This window comes from Diachasmimorpha longicaudata, chromosome 14, assembly GCF_034640455.1.
Source record: "Diachasmimorpha longicaudata isolate KC_UGA_2023 chromosome 14, iyDiaLong2, whole genome shotgun sequence".
Taxonomy (NCBI): domain Eukaryota; kingdom Metazoa; phylum Arthropoda; class Insecta; order Hymenoptera; family Braconidae; genus Diachasmimorpha; species Diachasmimorpha longicaudata.
This window is the reverse complement of record NC_087238.1, coordinates 3,948,083-3,970,931: the sequence shown is the minus strand read 5'-3', so window position 1 is coordinate 3,970,931 and position 22,849 is coordinate 3,948,083. Positions and strand designations below refer to the sequence as shown.

Here is a 22,849-nt window from a genome sequence, read left to right as displayed (position 1 = left end):
TTTTTAAGTTCTAATTCAAAAGAATCTCGACAAAATTCAGTTCCACAAATTGAAAACAATTATTAACAATTATTTTAATTAAAACAAATTGTTGAAATTTTTGTAAATTTAGAACTAAATCAGAATAATTTTATCTTTCCGTCTACTTCACTCCGCACCACGTTGAACCTACCCCATCCTCGACAAGTCTACCCCCCATGGAAAACCGCACACGTTGAAGTGCTTCCCACTGGCAAAACGTATCGCCAACGTTCCCTGGGTCGCCGACATTTCGAAAAAAAAAAAATCGTTGTTATCCTCCTTTATTCACCGGTTTCCTCAACTTCTCACCCTCCCCTGAAGCCTCCTTTGGCCCAACTGTTGTACCCTTGCGTGCACCCACCATCGCTATCGATTACTGACCATTTTCAAAATGGCGAATATCGCAAAGAAGCAAATATATTCCTGCTGCTCCCCAGCCAACGTTACGCAAAAACTATGAGAATATTGACCGGTGGAAGATTCCATGAACACGAATATTGATGGGGTGAACATAATGAAAAATCTTAAAAATTATAAATCTCTCCCTCCAGATTTTTCTAAATTATATTTAATGGCTGAAGATTAATTTTTTATTCACTCGAATCGTTTGCAAATCGATTTCTTCAGACGATGGAATATTTTTAGCGAAAACATGAAGTCATGAGATAACAATTTGTGATTAATAACTGATTCATTTCAAAGTTTGCTCGAATATTCTTTCTCGTTAAATTGATATTCGCTTAAATAGATGTCATCATGTCAAAACTAAATAAATAATTTTTATAAATAGTTAACATCGATTTTTTTTGGTAGAAAAAAATGCGAGAGTTGCAAATTTTTATTCGTTGGTTTGAAGTAAATATAAAATTTCAGTCATATTTTGCTCTACTTTTGGATAAAATCTAAAAAATTTTTTTTTGTAGAAAGAAATGAAGAAAATAGATCGTTTCTCATCTACAGATAATATATCATTCCCCTCATTTACTCGAGACATTTGTACTCAACGAACGGAATAAAACGTACTTAGATCGTTATTGACACCCCAATAAAAAACTTTATATCTCCATTCGCACCAAAAATACATTCGAGATGTTAAAAACTATAAATTACACGTCAACATCAAGGACGAAAGGCCATTTCTCCCCATCACCGAGTGCATCCCCAATAAATCATCAATATCAATTCACCAAGTGGAAAGAGAGAAGACCGAGGAGAAAGCAATCTTGAAACAATGAACATCCCAAGTATCTCCGGCCTCTCCTCTAACTTTTATAGTACAAAATCCAGGAAGTTGTACGCTGGCATAATCGTCCTTCCACGAACTAACCGACCTAGAGCTTCGACCCTCTCGTCCCTCTGAGGTACCGTTAAGCCTTAAATCATCGGCCCAGAGAATAATAAAATGTAACAATAAATTTTTAAGAGAAGACAGCTGAACTGTTAAAAATTTTTTTACTCCCTTTTAAAGTAGCATGAATAAACAGCGGTTGAGACGTTGAGGGTAAAAAACCAATAAATTTTAAAAACTCGATTTAAAAAAATAATGGTCTACATTCATCATTTTCCTGGTCCATCCTAATTAGCATTAATGCAAAAAATATAAATTTTAATTTGACTAAAGTGCTCCGACACTTCAACTAAATTAAAAAAAAAATTATTTATCAGGAAAATTTCACTTTGAAATTATAATTTTTTTAATAATTTTAATATTCCGAGTGAATCCTAATTATCATTATTGCAAAGAACTTATTCATAGAATTTTCCCCCTAATTATTTTTCGCAAATATAGTCTCTCATTTTACTGAAATGCTTCGACATAAAACTCCATTTCGGATAAATAAATTCAAAAATAAATAATTTATCAAAAAATTTCAACATTGAAATTCTTTATTTTTCCCAAAAGTCCCGAATTTCCGAAATATATTTCCATAATTTCAAAAATAATTTTCACAATTTCTCTCATCACATAGAAACTCATTAAAATTATATTGATTTTTTCATCTCGAAAATTCACCGAATGCAGATACCCCCACAAATAAAAGTCAAAGGACTCACCGATTACTTGAAATCAATCCTCAGTATTAATTTCCTCTCGATAAAAAATGGGAAAAAAAATCCCGTGATATCCTTTCTTTATTCCGACAATGCACACACTCCAGTAAACGAATATCTCCACACAGTTTAGTAACTCACAGCCTTTAACAGGGCAGTATTGAATATGAAACTCAGCACTTTATACTCATTAGTAAATGAAAAAATGAAATAATAATTAAACAATAAAAAAACTATTGCACGATTGCACAGAGTGTATGGGTGAAATGAATGTACAGACGCGAGGCACATGAACAACCTCATCCACTTGGCTTGGTAACGCGCAACCGACTGGTGAGGCCGTAGCCCGTGCAAGGGACGAAACCGAGAGAGAAACGATTTGTTGGTCGTGCGGGGCTTCAGACCCGAGCACGAGGTGGAGTGGAGGTGGATTGGTGGCGTCGTACGTTTCGGTTCGGCCGTCCCGGGACATTTAGTTTTCCTCGGATTTTTGCGTCGGGGTGAAATGTACAAAAATGAAATCCACAGATAAATAATTTAAACAATTGGAAAAAATGGTTAAAAAATAAGGAACGATTGATTTCTGAGGGGTGTGGAGTTACTGAGGGTTAATTATATTTTTTTATTCATAGTGAGTAAAGTGAAACTTTACGGACGAGGAGTGTAAAGTGGAATTTTACGCACGCGGAGCGTAAAATGTCACTTTGCAGACGGTGTATTGAAAATTAGTGTTTGATGGTCGTGGGAAAAGTGTTTTTAGACTCGAGGGATTATAGCCCAGGGCTTCGGGTCGTCTTATAAATTATTTTGGTGGAAATGTAGTTTTTCAAGACGCTATACAAAAAAGTAATTTTTTAGAGGCCCTTTATCGATGCCTGTGGTAAAAAAATTTTCCATACCTGGAAAGAGAGTATCTTTACTCATCTTCGCATCACGATACGGAACTCTTACGAGTCAAAAATATATTTCCAACACGCTGTCCTAAAAAGTAGCTTTTCACGCCTCCTTCCCTATTTTTCTTCCTTTAATTTCCTAATAATTTTCCAGAAAATCGTGAAAACGATTCAAACAAGACTTTAAATTAATTTTCGAAAAGACCAACCACTGGAGCTTTATCACATTTTTTCATCACCATGTACTAAAAAGTGACTTTTTCGAGGCCCTTTTGTACGTTTCCTAATGAAAAAAAAACTGATACTCGTGGGAAAAGTATCTTTTGATCCCTGGGATTATATCCCTCGCCTTTGTCTCCCCATAAAAATCCCTCACAAGCCAAAAAAAAACCTTTTATCCTCGCTGTACAAAAAAGTAACTTTTCAGGTTCACTTACCACTTTTCCTTCATTAAAATTTTCCAATAATTTTTCTACTGAATAATCCCCGTGAGGTAAAAATTTCTCTGAACAAAAGGTTCGGACAACTCGAAAAATCCTTGAAAATAATTTTCTAAAAGAATTATAAATCTTTTGGGGCGGAATACGAGGCGGAGATGGAGTCCCGGGCGGTCAGGTTTTTTGCGCACGGCAGGTCGTGCATGGCAACCCCTGGCGCGAACACAAGTACTGGTTAGAACGGTCGAAAGGGAGTAGAGAGAGAGGGATGATCAGGGCGGGGCCCTCGACAATATTTTCCCTGTTGTCCGTCCATCCCCGGTTAATCTTTTCCCCAAATCAAAGTGGAATTAATTGTTCACTCAAATTTCGTTAGAATCATGACGAAGGGAATATTCACGAGTGCTGGGTCAATCTGATCCTGGAAATGCCGTTTTCAAGCGGTTCTGAAGCTCATCCACGCCGGAAGCTACATCATAAATCTTCGAAACGTGTTGAATGTTCACGAGAGAATGGCAACTGTCATGGAAACAACGCGTCCCCAGTATCTACAATTGGCGCTTACAACTGTCCTGGATTGTCGACGAAATTTCGGGAGTTCCTGGTGACCGAGTTGCGGGGAATTTTATTGATAAAGTCCCGGGGAGTCAGTCAGTCAGTCAGTCATGAATTTCACGAATCCCGAGTGACGTTGACAACAGGTTATTTTGGGTATTCTCGGAAGGGGAGTTTCAATCATTGGAAAATTTATTGGAATAAATATTTTTAAACGAACAGCTTCGGAGGAGATTTTATGTCAGTTGATAACCGAGAATTATCGCAGGATAATAATACTGTTATCAGTTTAATATGACACGTTGTCTACGTAATCAATGAACTTCAGTCTTTTTTTGTTTGGAAATCATGATGAGGGCACATGCTTCAGGGAATTAAAATTTGATTCTTCATAACAAAAAGATTAATTGATTAATGAACATGTCCTGGTGGAAATGTCGTTTGAAAAGGGCTTCAACATCTGGGACGTGTTCAAATGTTCAAATGCTGAAGACGAGAATATCAAGAACATGAACATGAAGAGACAGAAATTATCTGCAAGTTTGTCTCAAAAAATATAATTCTGGCTCAGCATTTTTCACGAGCTAATTAGTAATTCCTCCTTTTACAGTTCGTCCTCATTTCGATGAGAAATGTAAAAAAAATCTTTGGGGGTCAGAAGTTTGAGAGGAAGACAGCCGAGCTCAATAAACCATATGGTACTGCATCTACTAGGTCAACAGCGGCACAACTCTACTGTTATTCTTCGACCATATCCTGTTCTGAGATTTTTCAGTTCATCGTTCGTTCTCGCAACTAACTCATAATATATTTTGTTGCGGAAAAATCAAGTCAGGGAAAGAATAGAGAAACAGGAGGTACTAATAGACACTCTACGATATGTTTAAGAGGAAGGAGAGGAGAAGGTGTAGATCTTAACAAATGTAAATAAAATAAATTAAATAAATTAAATAAACATAAGAGAAACAGATCGATGGGCAGAAGTCGATATACAACAAAAAAAATATTTGTAACATCAAAGACCAAAATTAAAAATTGAAAAAAATATTTATTCGTCAGTTCGAAGAATCATCGTCTGTATTTTCTCTAATTAATACTCCCCCAGTTATTAATTAATAAAATGTCATCTCTCATTATTTCCACGACGCAAGAATATTATTTATTGTGTGATAAATGTGATATTTTGTTTGTCATTTTATGGGAGACGTCAAAATCGTTGTTGAGAATAAATAATTCTGAATCGGTCGATATTTTTATTGTACTGTCCTATTCAGGAATAAAATATCATAAGAATTTTTCCGCAGCTGAATCTTTGCTTTTTTTAATAAAGATAAACATCACTTCACGGTTCCCTGCGATATAAACTACTACGGAGCGTTCCATGAGAGATAAGACCTCATGATTCAGCGTCAATATGCAATTGTTCCAAGTATCCGTTGATATATTGTCTCGTAGTAATCGGACGAATGACTAATAACTCGACAAAAAGACATCTGTCGCGAGTCATTTTTCATTTATTACTCAGATAGATTTTTAATTGCTTCCGATAATTTTTTTTTCTCGGTTTGTCTCGGCTATTTCATTCCTATTTTTATAGAAGACATAACACTGAGGAGTTTCTAAGAAAAATTCCTATAGAAAATTTTTCTACATGAAAATGAAATTAAAACATAAAATGAGATACTCAATTATCTAAATGATAACTTCTTTTTTTATGAGGTTAACAAATTAAATTTACGATATCTGAATCTTATATCGTGAGCACCGGAATTCTGAATTTATCATTGTAATGTGATTAAAAAAAAAAATTATTGATTGCCGACGGATGGCCGACATTCAGCCGAGATTGGACCCAGTCTTGGCCGACCCTCGGCCCAATGTCGGCCACCTCTTATCTCGTATAAGGATGATTGTGTCACTCGGTTACTTCGGGATTTTTTAACCAGCGGATAAATAAAACTAAATTAATTCGAATTTTAATGCTAAAATTTTTAAGACAATTTTAGAAACAAAAAGACATGGAATGCACAACCCTTGCAATATCTCTAACGCATAGCTCATCGTTCAAGGACATCCCTTGATGCCAGTAGACTTTCACGTATTTCTTGGGTAAAGAGACAGTCGGGAAAAGTTCATCGACACTCGGTAGCTCAAAGAGTACTTGGCACAAATGATATTGTACCGTTCGCGGTTATTTAAACATGAAACCGAATGTAATAAGAGTCAAGTGAACCGATTCACGGGGAACAGGGGGGCAGAGAGGGGGGGGGGGAATGGTGAAACCGAGTCACTCCAATGTTGGGCCAGATCGGGAGTCAATCGAGGAAACGAGTCACGCTCGGCTAATTCCAGGAGATAAGTAGTTTACGAACGTTGAAACAAAGAGGTTTATTCGAATTTCATTGCGTTGGGTATGAAATTGTTGGTGAACTAACTATCATCTGATTTTTATGAATTTTTCTTTGAATCCTATCAATTTCACTGGACTTTTTTTATCAATAAAAATTGGACAATGATCATTGCTTTGAGATTGCGGAGAGAAATTTTCTGGGAAGTTATTCAAATATTGATAAATGATTGAATGTTGTATTGATTTTCAGAAATTATCAATGGAAATCAGAACTGATGAATTTAGATATAAAATTGATTTTGAAGAATTCGAAAGTTTTCAATAATTTTGATTTAACTTTCGGTGTTAGAATAATTTTTTTGTTGAAATAAATTCTTGGAATTTTCGAAGATAGTAAGCGTTAGAATTCTAGGAAGTGCTGGAGGATAAATTTGAAGATAAAATTGTTGGAGTTATGTGGGGACGTAAATTCTTCGTGTTTGGTGATCTAACAATTTTTGTAAAAAATGTTGCTGACGAGTTCCACGAAAATCTGTTGCAATAATTAATTTAATTGAAATAAAATTCTGAACCCTTGATAAAGGAGAAGGATATCAAAGGGCACGTGAGGAACGATTTTGCTAAAGACGAGTTTTCGAAATATTTCGAAAAAAAAAACGATTTATAAACAAATTACGATTTTTAAAAAACGACTTGATCGATCAATTTAAATCTGGATGCAGTTACCCTAAAATTCCAAATTTTTTGGAATGTTCTTGACCCACCCACATTTTTTTTTAATTAAAAAAAAGACTTCCCACAGGTCGAAGCACATTTTCAAAAATTTTTCTATTTTTACATTTCAGATCATCTTCCATCGTTTCCCGGTAAAATTGGATTTTTTTTCAGGTCCGAAGGGGATGATTCCAATGGGTAAAAAATGTAGAAAAAAACCTTTGTAAATTTCAATTTTACAACATTCCATGAAAGACGCTCGACCGACTGTTCAAGGCCTCAGCAATACCCCCCTATTACGTGAAAATAAAAGCCTGAAAAGGAACATCATCCACGACATTAACCTCTGAATGTGTCCTCTCCTCCATTATCCCTCGTATAAATTAATAAAGTGGATGTCAACGAGGGATAAAGGAATGAAGAATCGCTACTTAATTCCACTGTCACTCCCACGGCCTCCCTCCCCTTTATTTCGACACAATATATTTTTTCTTTCGGTTTCCTTACGTCTTCCATGGATCGATTGAACATTTCATTACGAGAATAATCGAGTCAGGAGATTTGATTTGGAAAGGGAGGGAGGAGGGAAAATTATGCGGGCAACAGACGATTTGTGAGATATTTTTTTTTTTCCATCAACTCTATGTTAAACCTATAGCCAATACCAACGGGCACGTTCATTACCGGAAACGGAAGCTCCACCCTAGCGGGACATCAACCAGTGCGATTGCGCACTAACAATATTATTTTTTGTGAACACCGATAATCGTAATTGTAGCAACCCCTTTTATTATGGGTTGATGAGTTATTGGGGGTTCAGAGGAGTTAATTAAGAACGTGGGAATTATTAAAATATCATCCGGATGACTGGGCTGAGAAAATTTTTGAAAAACGTATGGCCTCACTCATGTGGAGATATTTATACTAAAAAAAATTCAAAGGGGATAAAATTTGAGATAAAAATTCGACCCCCAGGGGGCGAAATGGGGAGGAATGTTGGTTTTATCACAAAAATTAAGCTCCCAAGTCGAATTTTCCCAATAAAACTTGACCTAAAAAGTCGTTAATTGTCATTTCGTCCCACGTTTCGTCCTTTAGAGGTTCAATTTTTGGCGAATTGAAAATCACAAATCGTCATCATAAATAAATTATTGAAATAATGGTTTTATTAGAATGAAACATAATGACCAGCCTGCCGACACAATAAACGAAGTGCGGTAATTGGGTTTGGTAACAATTAAATAATTATTTTTATCAATTTGATATTTGATATTAATTATTTTGGTTGAAATCTGTAATGGCAGATTGACGTTATCTATCGATTTTCAAATAATTCCAGCCGGAGCTTGATATGAGTCTGAAGTCAAATACAATTTCTATGCCATATGCGAATCACCTACGTCACATCACCCGTCAGACGTGCCATCTGGGTTTTTATTAAAATTATAAACCACGATGTGCTACTTGAAGATGTAATTATTTTCGACGTAGATTACACTCAAAAGTAAATCCACTTATAGAGATGTAATTATAATAATTAATTGAATTAAATTAAATGTAATTTAGTTATTTCCTATATAAAACTCATCAATTCCAATAAAAATAATTATTATACTGAAGGAGAATTATAATATTATAATCTATAATCGATAATCAGTCTCGTACTATGTAGCTGTATAATTATAATTAAAATAGTGTGATTGCAATGATAAAATTGACGGAATAAATCTGCAATTTTTTTCAATGGAAAATAAAAAGTAGAATTTACGAAAATTATTGGCTAAAATTTCCTGAACATCTGAACCCCCTAATGAATAAATTAACCGTTTGCAAACTGCCATTCAAATCATTTAAACTCAAATAACGTTTATATTCATCATAAACAACTATTTTTAACATGTAAATTACATGAAACTGAACTTTTAATCGTCCAGAATGTTAACGATTCCCCCGATAATTTTATTATCAACGAATAATCATTTTGTAGCACTTGAAAATTTATAGAAGGCGATAAACTGCGATAATTCTCTCTTCCGCGATTACCCTCAACACAGTCCGGTAAGTCATGCAGAAATATTTAGCACTTTGCAATCAGACAATACCGTTAACCTCTAACTGACAGACAGACTAACTTCATGACTTCACCTAAAAATAAAAAATCACAGAAATCAATTTCAAGAAATTAATTTCCGAGCAAGTGCACGGAAATAAATTTTAGATTGAAATTAGATTTCTGGGGAGTGAAGTGAGGGACGAACGTTAATTTTATCACAACAATTAGTCTAATTTTTCCTACAAAATTTTACGTAAAAAAAAAAACGAAGAGAATTGAAAAAAAAAAATTCTGCTTTAGCCCACTCGGGAATTGAACCCGGGTCTCTCCTAATCCTCTAAATTCTAAAAAGGGGTTGATTGTCATTTCCTTCGACCTTTCGCGCCTTCTAGACGTCTAGCGAATTTTTACCCAAAATTTCTTAGCGTGTAGCTCTCGCTTGAACTCGATTTATCGAAGATGCAGATTTGTTAAGCTAAACACGAGGCGTTTAAGCGAGCGTGGAATGCAACTTTCACGATCGCCACCCACCTTGGTGGCTATGAGACGTGTAAAGAGAGAGGAAAGAGAGGAAAAAAAAAAAAGTGGTGTTGTGAAACGCGAATCCATCGTATGAGGCATGCGGTAATTCTATGCTCGTATAACCGTCTCCGATGTGAAAAATCGTTGATGCTCGATATGATACCGGGGAATGAATGGCTCGCGTAAACACTCGCGGTGAGTGGTATTGAACTGTTCGTGAAGCGAAGACAGAGCTGAACAGTAGAAATTCATTATCAGATGTTGATATTTTGCGGTTTAATGACCCGATTTTTTTTACATTTTTTTACAAGAGGAAAAAAATAAACATGTGATAATAGATATACCAAATGTGATCGGGTAGATTGTAAATAAAGGGAAGGGTAGGGGTTGATGCAAAACAAAGAAAACATTTGTCACATTAGAGAAAAAATTGAATTGGATCGAAAAAAAATCAGGAGACGATAAAAAATTTTAGATAAAAAATTAAACTTGAAGGGGTGAAACGAGAGGGATGTTGGTTTCATCACCAAAATTTCCCCCCAAAAATCTAATTTTTCTAGCAAAATTTGAATTAAAAAGTGGTTGAATGACATTTTGTCCCACGTTCCGCCCTCTAGAGCTCTAATTTTTATCCAAAATCCCTTTCTCATCGCAGTTAAGGAACATTAAAGTTATTGTTGTATAAAATATACACTCGACAGTATTTGTTTAAATTGTTATAATGAATAGTTGAACAAACTCGGTGCTAAATGATCACTTTTACTTCGCCATTATCTGCTTTAAAATTGAGAGAGAAATTTTCGACTTTTCCCGAGTTCACGTGCAGCGTCAGACTAGATTTTTTTATAAATAAACAGTTCGATAGTTTTATCAACTAAAAATTATTTCAGCTAGAAATCTTATAACTGCCTACAGTCCAAAAAAATTGAATCCATTGCCCGTCTTGTTTTCGAGAAATAATTACAAAAAATCCTTGACCTTGATCAACTGTTTTCCCTCCGCATATCAATTTCTCCCACCAAATATTTCCAAAACAAAACATCAAAGTCTCCTCAATTCCCCGCGATGAGGTCCTCTAACCCCCAAAAACAAAAATCTCATCCTGAAGGTCAACCCTGACTCACCCAATCAAAAAAACAACTAATTAGACTTAAAATATCTCTCGTACAAATTCATCTTTGTGATAATTTTTTCTTGTACCCACGTGTGGGCAGCGTCACCACGTTAATACCCCCTAAACATCGACTTCCGAATAAAACCGACTGAATTATCCTCGGTAACCGCGGAAGAGGAGACCCCCAGTGCACATCCGTCGGAACTGTGGGCGGCTGATGCCCCAAAAATACATTTCACCGACAGTCAAAAAAAATTCCTCCCATTACCCATAAAATTAACCAACACACAAAGAAAAAATTTACCGAAATCTTAATGTTAAAGTAATTCTCGACTTTTCAATTATCCGTTAGTCATTTCGAAAGAGTCAAAAGGGGTTAACGGTTAACGCTGTCATAAATCTCTCGCCCTATAAACCCGTTCGAAATCGAGAATAGAGCAATTACCTCCTCCTAATGACTGTTTTGTTCGACATTTCGTGTCATTGTATTGTAAAAAAAAAAATTAATAAATAACTGTGACCCCGCCCTTGCAATTATCCACAAATTATCCACATTGAGCGTCACTTGAATTCATTCATAAACCTTTCAATGCCAATACTATTACTCCTTTTTCGATCGACAACTCGCTCGTCAACACGTACAAACGGGATAAGGCGTCGTGACACGTTTCACCCCCCTCCCTCTCCCTCCCTTCCCCCTGTGATATGGCCAAGTGTAACACATATGGAGGTCTCGGGTGCAGTTGTACTCGTCTACGTTTGCTCTAGTACCTCTGTAACGTTACGGGTAACGGGGATTCCACATTGTTGGAGGCATAAAAGGACACGGGATGGTGGACTCGTTGGAGATGATGGTGGGATGAATTTGAAGATAATGACAAGAAAAAAAAATCTAGGAGTTGATACACTAGCGCCAGAGGCGGGCGCGGGGTTGAAGTATTTTTGCGTTTTTTTTTTAATCGATTATCGATTGTTAAATGATCGATTGCGACTTTGATAGGATCGATAAGGTTTGGGGAATGGCGATATTCGATTGGTGAGTCATGTCGGGGTTATTATAAGATTAGGGGTAGTTAAATGATGGGGTATGAGTAGGAGTTGAGCTCGCCGGGGGTGCGAAGCCTCCACTACGGCCCTGGTGGTGTTTTTAATTTTGCGGTGCGATGGAAGATCGTTATTCTTTGGTTTTATCGGTTGATGAGTGAATTTTATGAATTGATGGAGCTGTTATTGAGACGCCGAAGGTAGAGTGGAATCAGAAATAAGGGATGGAAATCAAAAAGACTGTAAATATAATAAGTTGCGGGGATTAATTGAATAGATGTCATTTTAATTACCGAAAATTGATTTTTAATAATTAAAAATCAAATAAAGTCGAGTACTTTCTCGTGCAATATCTACGAATCTGGAGGGCAGGGAATTTTTCCAAATAAAATTTTGTAAAACTACTTGACACATTAAACAAACTGATTAAATTTCGATCAATAATTAAAACTCAGTTATTCGAATTTATTCGAATAAAAAGTGAATGGAATTTTTCCAACACTTGATGATTCATTGAATATTCTTATGAAGGAGTTAATTTTATAATTGATCAGAACGAGGATAATAATTGATATGTATCGGTGGGCGAGCTCATTACGGAAGTAATAATGAGGTATGTTCAATAATCAAATAGGTGAACGAGGAAATCTCCATGTTTTTCATTGTTACACTAAACCTTGAGATTATGTTGACCGCGGTAAATATAAAAATAAACCTCAATTATCATGACGCCGGTGTGCAATCCTTGTACGCGTGACTCTTGCAAATTGTTAATTTAACGAATCGTTCAACAATTTAAGTTCAATGGGAAATATCAAGCGATATAACCTCGTCACAACACAACAATCGTTCCAATACTCGGACAGGAAACAGGAAATGGCTATTAACCCTTCGACCCGGTGGACGATACGTGAGGCGGATTTTAGCGGGCACCTGGGAGCTGCCAAAATGTGTCAATAAAACTATCAAAAGAGTCTGCACTCCCGCATGAATAACAGCAGATGATTGAAGTGTCTATTTTTGTTAGTGTTGGCATTGAAATGTAATATTTTTTCAAAATTCTTTGAATGTTCATTGTGAAATATTAATGAGTGGTGATTAAATTACGTATTTTACAACCGGTGGAGTGGTGACAGAAGCCACAGAAGGCGAATAAAAATGGCGATTGCATCCATGAATTTTGTTAAATAATGGAATTTCACTGAAGGATAAAAATAATTAACATAAAATTATGAAATACACTTCTAAGCGCTGATTCACTTCAGGCTGATGTTGTGCAAATAAAATATTTACTAGACAGTTTTTGTTTAAATTTTTGTAGCGAATAGTTCCAAAAATTATGTGGAAAATCATCATTTTCTGCTTTAGTTATCTTTTTTTTTCAAGAAATAATTACAGAAAGTTTATAAAGTTATATATCACGCCATCACAACCTCAAGACTGATAACCATTTTCTATTGCTCCTTGTAAAATTTATTTATAAAATCTATTGAATAAATAATCGATATTTTATTATCTTATGATTTTCCAAATTAGTTTTTTTCAAACAAAAATTGATAACAAAATTTGGATAACACTGAAAAGGCGTCAGCTGTCGAGAACACAATTTCATCAGAAAATAAATAGAAATGTTCTGAGTAAAATTATTCAATCGCCTGCGAAAAAATGGCAAAAGATAAAAAAGTCATATCTACTTTTTAAATCATATTTTCCCTCGCAAAAAATTCAGAAACAATTTAAAGAAATTTCTTTAAATCGCAAGTAGAATGTGATGAGCCCTTAGAAAACGATGAACTATTCACTCAACTCATATCAATTTCCCCTCCAATCTCTTTTTCCCATCGTCAGGACATAACATTGTGAATGAGTCTGAGTCGACAAGAGGCGCGTCGTATTGATTACTCAGAGCGATGATTCATGGGGACTATCCCCGTCGAGTCACAGCCCTCCTGAACGTCGGTCTAAATGCGGGGTTGCCCCTACTACCTCATGGCAGCACGCGTCGTCCACTACTCTTGATTTTACTGTACATACACTTAAGGACGAGGGGTTATCGGTACCTTCGCACGCCTGTTAACAATTTCTTCAACCCCACATGTGCATTTTCACATCCCAACACCACCTCACCCTCCAACTGCATTTTAATACCGAGAAAAAAAAAAATTCGAAGAGAGAAAAATTTTCGCTTAAACTCACCCCGGAGTCGAACCGGAGCTCCCCCAGTACCGCGCCAGGGACTCTTCTGAGCTATCGGATAGCACAGAAATTATTACCCGAGGGTTTTTGTTTAAATTTTTATGGAGAATATTGTGATTTAATTTGTTGTGATTTAATAATGAGTTGTGGTCCATATCTACCAATTTTTCAACTTTCATGAATCAAATAGACATAAAAAATAATATTAGCTCTTATCACTATTCAAGAACTCACAATTTTTTTTATTGTCATCCGGCCATTGTTGACAATTTTTCTTAAAGTCTGGTGAACTATTAACAGAAATTTTCTGGAAAAGTAAGAAAATTCTTGTACGGTGACGCCACTTTATGGGCAATTGAATGATAATAAAAGTTGAAAATTAAATATTTTTTCATGTCTATTTTATATCAACAATGTCAGAAAATTGTAAATACTCGAAAAATGAAAAGATATCGGCTCTTAATCTTAAATTTACCCTGGGATTGATGCGAGAGGCGCGAAAAAGGGGGATAAGAGTTATTTCCAGCACGTTGGAGCCGGCATGGAGTTGTACTCTTCATGAACGGAAATATCGAACAAAGACTGACTAATGAAAGCATGGAACCAAAAAAAAAATAATCCAAATATAATAATGAAAAAAAAAAACACAATCAAAAATTATTGTTATTATTAGCCAATTTTGGAGTGGAAGAATTTTTAAGATTTTTCCACTAGAATTTTGATTTTTTCAATTTTCTAGTAAATTTACGACGAGACTGACAGGAAAAAATATCAAGTTTTTGCGTTCTGTCATTTGTTAATGACTCACATGTTAAGATTACGGTTCTGTCGTGTTAATGCATTTTAAATAATTGAGTACAACATTAATTATGTGGTATGGAATGAAATAAATAAATTGCTATGGAATATAAAATATTGAGAATATGAGATTTAAAATCGTATGAAAAATCTAGTTTGGGAGAACTCTAATGGACCATTTTTTGTTCTACTGTGTTTCGTAATTTCGACGAATGAAAGCCAGTAACCATTAAGAATCCATAGTAGAAAAAAAAAAACGTTACAAATGATTTTTCTCTTAATTTTTTCCCGCTGCTATTCTCGGTCTACTTTCAATTTTCAGAAAAAAAACGAATGGGCCCGAGTGGACTGTAGTAAGCTTCGTTAGTTGAAGGCAGGTGCAATAGCCTCTCAACTCGATGAATTTGTCTTATTACATTCAACAAATCCCTATCGATATCAATCAAGTGGAAATTTCCTTTTGTCTCTGTTCGATTATAAAAACGTCTAGTTGTCATTCACGAACTTATTCCAATAAATTTCAATGACTGCACAATCTTGAATTCTAATTGAAATATTAAATTAACTTGCGCCAAAGATTTTACGATTGTTCATTCTCGTTTAAATATTCTTTTCATCAAAACAATTTGAATAATAAAAAAATATTAATTAATCATTTTCAGTAATTCCATAAATTTAAATGACATCACAACGTTGAACTGTAATCGAATGAATAAATTAAACTGACTTGACCCTTTTGACTTTTCCTTCTCGATTAGAACTTTCTCATTAAATAAAACTGAATCGATCACTTTGATGAATTCCATAAATCATAATTCCCCTCCCCCCTCTATTTTTCATTGAAACTTCAATGAAAATCATCTGCCCTCGCGCCCTTCCACCAATCAAAGGCTCCAGGGGCCCTACAGGACCCCCAAGCCTAAAAAAAATCACAATAAACAACTGTTATAATTCTGACAGCCTCTCAACTCGACACCGGCTCCTCTTCCATACCCCAAATTAAAACAAAATTGATGATCAATAAAGCAGACAAGGTCACCGACTGGTTTCTCATCCCGACTGGTGACAAACACGTGAATTAACATGAGAAAGAAAAAGAAAAAAAAACGTACTAAACTATAATGCCCCCCCCCTCCCCCCACCAGCGATTTTCTTTATAATAAAGTTATAAATATACTGACACACGGATTACTATTATCTCTGCAATATACATTTCTTTGTTGTCCTTGGAATATAACTGCTGAGAATCATCGTGATCTCGGTGGTGTACAAGTGCTACGGGTGAAGTGAGTTTATTGGCCGGCCTTGAATGTGAACACCAGATGCGTCGGTCAAGTACTCGGTGAGAATATGTACACATGTGTTGAACAGTTTATTTTATGGATATGAAAGATTATTATTTTTTCCTACTGCTTGTCAGTTGAATTTGTACGGAAATTGGCAGTGGGCCCTACCCCAAACTCGTAAAATATTGTCCACGAGACTAGCCCCAGGGGATTTTTTTTTATTTTTCGTGGTCAGTCGTTGCCGTCGGCACGGACGCCAACTTGGGGTGAGTAAAAAACCCCATGGCCTTCGTGCTGAAATGCAGTAATCTAGGGGATGATGGAAGTGCAATGAACCCTTGATTTTTTTTCAATGGTCATAACTTAACAAATTCAGGGGGGAATTGGGAAAACGCGATGAGTTCAATTTTTGAGGAATATCTCGAAATCTGAGGGAGATAGCGATATTTTTTATATGACGTATGTTGTAGTGCTCAATTCCCTCCGCAAAAAAGGTCATGATAAAAATTTTGCTATCTTCAATGGATTTTGAGATATTGATAAAAAATGGATAGATAAAATTTTAGTGCTGAAGAGGTAAAACGAGGAAAGGTGACTAATTTGGGTTGGGATTTTGAGCAATATTTCCGAATCTAAGAGAGATAGCAAAATTTTCGTGATAAGGTTTGTTGTAGAGTTCAATTACCTCTATAAAAAAGGTCATGATATAAATTTAGATATCTCCCCTAGATTTCCAGATATTCATCAAAAACTGGTCAACAGTCAAAAACGAATTATTTCTTTTCAGCTCTTCGTTACTGTATCGATCACTTGTACTCAGTCGTCTCTCTAACAATCGATTGCAAGGACGAACGACTAATAACACGAAGAAGTAGTCGACCATAAGGATAACCGACCAAACAAAAATTCCCACGACAAAAAAAAATAGAGTCATTTCTTTCAAATGAAAAATCACGAGTCACTAATTTAATTCGAAAAATATAATCGAATAAATCATGACCAACCAATGAACCGAAATAGAAGCCTCCAATTATCAAACATCTAACGACGCTGAATTAAAAATGACAACAAAGATCCTTTTGAACGTCAAATGATTTTTTAATCGAGTTAAAATGGTACAGTGGCACTCAGTGCGGCACTGACAACTCTTGACAACGACTAAAGCCCACTTATCGTTCGCCGCTAGAAGATAAGCGTTAATTCGATACTTCCTGCAAGCACTGGAGTACTTCTTCTCCATTCGTGATTTTTTTTTTCAGCATGATTAATCTTCAAATGAGGTGGTTAAAGCCACTGCATAATGAGAGAAGACTGAAGTATGAAAATTTCTTATTCACCCGTGATGAATCTCCAGAATGATATGGAGAATTTGTTACCAACCAAGTGAATGCCATGACCCCCTTTGCACTGCACTTTCCACCACAATTTCCGTGCTCGTTTAGTCGAGTGATTGATGAAAAAAAAATTTAATTAGCGTTTTTTGGAAAGGCTACTACCCGATTTTTTTTTTTCATTAAAGAGAAATTGTTTTAATTGCTCTTCAACAGTTTAATATTTTTTTCTCATTCGATTGATGATTTAAACGCTAAGAATGTTGTACAAATTTATAATAAAAAATGTTCTATGATAAATAATTAATACGTAAGAAATCCCTGAAGATAATGAAATTTGAAAACTTATGGGAAGATTTTCTTACGTGAAACTTGTTTTTTAGAAAATTCTCTAAAAAATGATATTTTTTTCTCCTGAACTGAATAAATCAATGTGAAACATTTAAAGGTCTAATCGATTAAAGATCTAATTAATATCACACATCAATTAATCGTCTAATCAAATATTAATTAATATTATTGAAGAATCCAACGAAATATTATTTAATTGGACTTTTTAATATATATAATTACTTTAGCATTATAAAACCTCCAATTAACTAGACCTTCAAATAAATATAATTAATTAATAACTAATTACGTATTTAAACATTTGAATTTATCTAGGAAATTATTTCCTCATCGCCAGCCGGTTTTTAACGCTTTAAAAAAAAAATAAAAAATGAATGAAAAAAAAAAGTTAAATCCACTGGATTCAGTGGGGAAGGGGAAGGGGTAGTTTATGTGTATCTTGACATTCTAATTCAACACTCAGAGGTATGAGTCATACTGTGGTGAAGCCAGTGAGTGCAATACCCGAGTTGATATCTTCCATTCTCTCTTCGTGCTGGTTGTTGAGAGAAAAAGTTTTGACGTTAGCAAAACGACAAAGGGGAGGAGAGGATTGGGGGTAAGGGGGTGAGTACAGTCGATGCCTTTGAGTTGTAAACCAGAGAGAAAGGTGCACAGAGGAGGTGAGAGGAGGAAAAGAGCTGTGGCAAACAAGAAACGGTACACGAGAGCTCCGGTAAATGACGTTCCTCCCCCCTCTTACCCCACGCCAGTATCCACCACCCCCAAACCCTCCCACCATCGCCAAGTGTCTATGGATTTCCTCTATCTGGCGTTCTCTCTGTTGTTGTACACGTCGATTATTTTTTACTGTCATGATCGCTCCAATGAATTTTTATGCCTTCTCATTATCATGAAGAACAACGGCGTAAATACGAGAGAGTGAAGAAGATTGAGGGGTTCGTTTTACTTGAATGGGAGATATTAAAATTGTGGGTAGGAAAAGGTGGTTGAATTTTAACATGTTATTTACGAAATACTCGTTAAATTTTTGTTGAATATTTTTTTTTTTGAAATTGGGGAAAAAATATAACGAGTGGGAAATTGACGTTGTGGTGTGTATGGTATGATTTTTTTTTTCGTTTTTTTGGTAATAATTGTTATTATTTTTTTATTAGGATAATTGTGCAGTTATGTGGTATATTTGGGGGGGGGGGGGATTTTTTTGATATTTTTGGATCTTTAACTCTTCTGATAGTGACGAAAAGTCCGGATATTGGAAGAATTGATTGGGTAAAAACAAGAGAAATTGAATTTTAAAAGAAGATAATTGAAAAATTATGTTTAATCCCCTTTAGCCTTTCCTTTATGTGAATTATTTTGAATAATAATTGAAGAAATAGTTCAATTGAATGAAAACACCAATTAAACCGTCAAAATTTTCATGTAAAATACTCAACTGAAAAAGTCTGGAATTTTTTTATGATTAAAAATTATTTCTCAGTGATTTCACAGAATATAATCGACCATAAATATTCAATGAATAATTAATCATTCCATCGTTCCGATGAATTCAAAAAATCTGAAACTCTCCATTAAAACACCTAGGAATTCTCAGGATCGAGAAAAAAAATTCTAGGTCCAGAGGAGGCATAAAAATTCGGTTCGTGACGATGAAGTCTCGCGAAAACGGTCACCACAAAAACCGGTTGTTATAAATCCATCGTACGATGGAGGAGGTAAAGGGAATAGGAAGGCCCCCATAGTCGTAGATTATTGTACACTATATACAACCACACACATCTATCTTCAATTCTAGCTGCGAGAGGGGAATTTGTAATCTTTTCTCTTCCTCCTCACCCCCTCGGACTCACCCAACGCCAAAAAAAAACGTGAACACCGAAAATGAACGAGGAGAAAAATGGATGATGAATAAAAAAAAAAAATTGAACACGCGTGTTCTCATTCTTTTCTACTCCCTCCAACGCCCCTGAACACACATTTCGGGGATTATATACAAGCATATAATCCTCGGTGAGGCAGGAAGAAATATCCTGGATGTTGAAGAAATATTTCAGATGTTTCGCATAACCGGGAGAATTTTTTAATCGTCAGGATAAATCGTCAAACTGAGAAAAAATTTTTTTAGGAAATGCATCCTCCGTCGAATATATCAGAGACTGAGAGAAAAAAAAATGGTAAAGAAATTTTGAATTTTTCGGAAAAATTATGAGTAATTAATAAGCACTAAAATTTCAAAAATTTGTATCTCAAATTCGTAACGGACAGTCACAAACAGAAAATGATTATTTTAGAGCTACTTTTTTCAAATATTTGCGATGAAAATTTGAACAAAAACCATCTAATATATATATCACCCAAATACAGAATTTTCTAAACCGTTTCCGTTTCAAAAACCAACGAATTCCACCAAAAAATTAATTTATAAAACCAAATAAAAACTCGCACAGTCGCCTGTACCTTAAAAAAAAAATCCAAAAACCCTCCTCACCTATATTTACACAATAAATAATCCCAAAATACCGCGCACTCCCTCAAAACCAATTTTCAAAAATCGCCCCATCGTCACCGACCCCTTGAAATCCAAAACCCCTTTCAAAAACGTGTCATCAGACCGACTTTCCCGGCTCAAACGTCTCCCACCCTCTCCTGACAGTCCCCTGACCCCTCAAAAATTCAATATCTCAAATTCTCTCGAACGAAATTTCGAGGAAATGCACCCCAGGAAGCTTTTGACCCTGAAAATTTTGGCCTTAACCTTGAACCCATTTGGCCTGAGGTCATGAGTGTCGCTGAGGGCGTCGCGTCAACTATTTCGAGATTCATCCAGCGATGCAAACCCGACATTTATAGCAACAGCAACCAATGATATCCCTCCCACCCTCCCATCCCCACCCCCCCACCCATTCAACAGTAGCAGTTACTCAAACAAAACGAAACGAACGATAACACAAGCAACGAGCTGAGCTCCCAGCTCAGCAGATCTCCTCTATAATCTCTTCAAAGTCACACGTATTTTCTTCACCGTCTTGCACATTGATAGAGTTGAAATGTCTGACAAAAGGCGTGTGCACGAGGCGCAACCATAATCGTCCCATTGTCCATCGGACAACGAGTCGGTTATTTATCCAGTTGAAAGGACAACAGGCCAGACCCGGGGGGGGGGGGACCCTAGACCAGCACGAGAAGTGCAGTTGAGAGGGAAAAATTGAAGTTAAAACAGACCTGAGGATTTTTTTGCAATTTTTATCTGAAAAAAAAAAAAATGAGGTCTAAGTCATAAAATCCTGATGAATTCACGAATTTTGATGATGGACCACTGACCATGTGATGAGCTCTGACAAGTCAGAAGAAATCGTTTTAAAACAGACGAATTGTCGAGTACAGAAATATGATTCAAGGACAAGCGAGGGACCATAAGAAAAAAGGCCCAAATATTTTGAATTATATTTTAAACAATTTCTATTCTTCTGGTGCAAGTGATATAAATTATCCAGAGAATCTGCTGTCAGTGTCAATCGTATTAGAGGAAACCAGGACCATCTGGACGGAGAGAAAAGTTTCGGGTAGAAGAATCGAGGTGTAACATGTTAGAACACTGGAAGGTGGTGTATTTACACATAAAAAATTCCTGTCAATTCCTGACATGTCAATACTTTAAATAATAATTTAAAAAAGGGCGTGAGGGGTTTCACTGTCAATCTGAAGTGAAATCACAGAAAAAGAGCGGAAATGATGTTGGAAAGTGGAGGAAATTACCGACAATTAACGTGTCTGTTGTTAATTAAAGGGCTTTAATCTATGATAATTTGTTATTTCATTGTTATTAAGATTGTTGTTGTGTAAAATATTAATTCGTCAGTTTTGGGTCACATTTTAATGGCGAATAGTTGTCAAAAGTAGCTGCAGAATGATCATTTTTTGTTTGATATTCTCCATTTTAAATTGGAAATAAAAATTTTTGAAATTCGGGCAACGACTCGATACTTTTTCAAATAAAAATTGTTTGACGTACCAACACCAAAAAATATTAAATCGACTGATTTTGGTTTTGAGAATTAATTAAAGAAAGTTCATAAATTTACATAATTAAAAATAATTGCAATAGTGATTGGGCCTTAATCTGGGCGGTTTTACACAGCATAAACTTTTTCCACAGACTGTCACGCGACCTTAAACAACTTCCAATTTTAGACACAATGTCTAACGAATTTTTCGGTCCCCGGACATAAAACATCAAAAGAATCCGCGATCTAAGCAAAAAAAAATTTTTACTGCGTCAAAAGTGTTTATTTTCTCCGATTGATGAGGAATAATCAACGAGCGCCCAAAAATGAGGGATTCCCACAGTTGAAGGGATGAGTTAGAGTACGACTCTACGAAAGAATGGTTCTTATCACATTGTGTAAATATTTATGCCTTAGAATACGGGAGATATGGTAAATCTCTAGATCTGTATTTGCGTTAAAAACCGGAAAGCTGTGTTGCATATTTATGGGCGGATGGCACGTGGGGCCTTGTTTACTGAAAAACATTTGTTTACACGAGACATTTCTTCCTCTTGATCTTTCCGAGAAAGATAAAAAAATCCGAGGGATTTCCAAATCCGTTTTTCTTAATTGGTGGATCAAATTTTGAGAAAAAAATTTCCCTTTTCAACGTCAATCAAATATCACTGTCTATTATAATTATCTCAATAATTACGGGTTTACCCAGAAAATACTGAACTTAATTTTTGTAGCATAAAAAAAATTCTATTAATTTTTTTGTTTCATTAATTAAAAGGGAAAAAAATCGGTTCCTCTTTATCGGTGATTTCTAACTATTTTTTAAACCTCTCAAACACGTCTCGAGATATCAAATACGTAAAAGCCAGAGGCGAAGATAATTTCGAATATCCCATAATAAATTGAAACTATTTTTCCTCCAATTAACCACAAAGAAACTGCAAAATTCACTTATTCAATTTTTTTAAATTGAGGAATTTCTCGCTGAATTCAGCAATACTCATGGCATTACTCACAGCAATTACCGTAATTAACTACAATTAATTAGACGTCGGGTTTCACCCTCGAGGGAGAGCTGAGGACGAGGAGAGAAATTTGCACGCAGATCACAACCCAAGACTCTTG

The 22,849-nt window shown here is 35.5% G+C and overlaps 1 protein-coding gene and 1 long non-coding RNA gene across 4 annotated transcripts in view; one reads left to right on the top strand and one right to left on the bottom strand.

Moving 5' to 3' along the window:
• Positions 1 to 22,849, bottom strand: part of LOC135169317 (A-kinase anchor protein 200) — a 59,491-nt gene that overhangs the window by 31,193 nt on the left and 5,449 nt on the right. Inside the window, exon 1 of one of the 3 annotated variants that reach the window (XM_064134205.1) lies at positions 2,077 to 2,425. The exons of 1 other annotated variant lie outside the window; for it this stretch is intronic. The gene's annotated coding sequence lies outside the window, so the exon portion shown is untranslated. Of the gene's footprint in view, positions 1 to 2,076; positions 2,426 to 22,849 lie in introns of those variants that run through there. One more of the 3 variants, XM_064134208.1, reaches the window with a different exon arrangement.
• LOC135168998 (uncharacterized) lies at positions 15,909 to 17,760 on the top strand. The gene is made up of 3 exons (XR_010300133.1): positions 15,909 to 16,091; positions 16,170 to 16,301; positions 16,823 to 17,760. It is a non-coding gene; the product is annotated as an uncharacterized LOC135168998 (long non-coding RNA).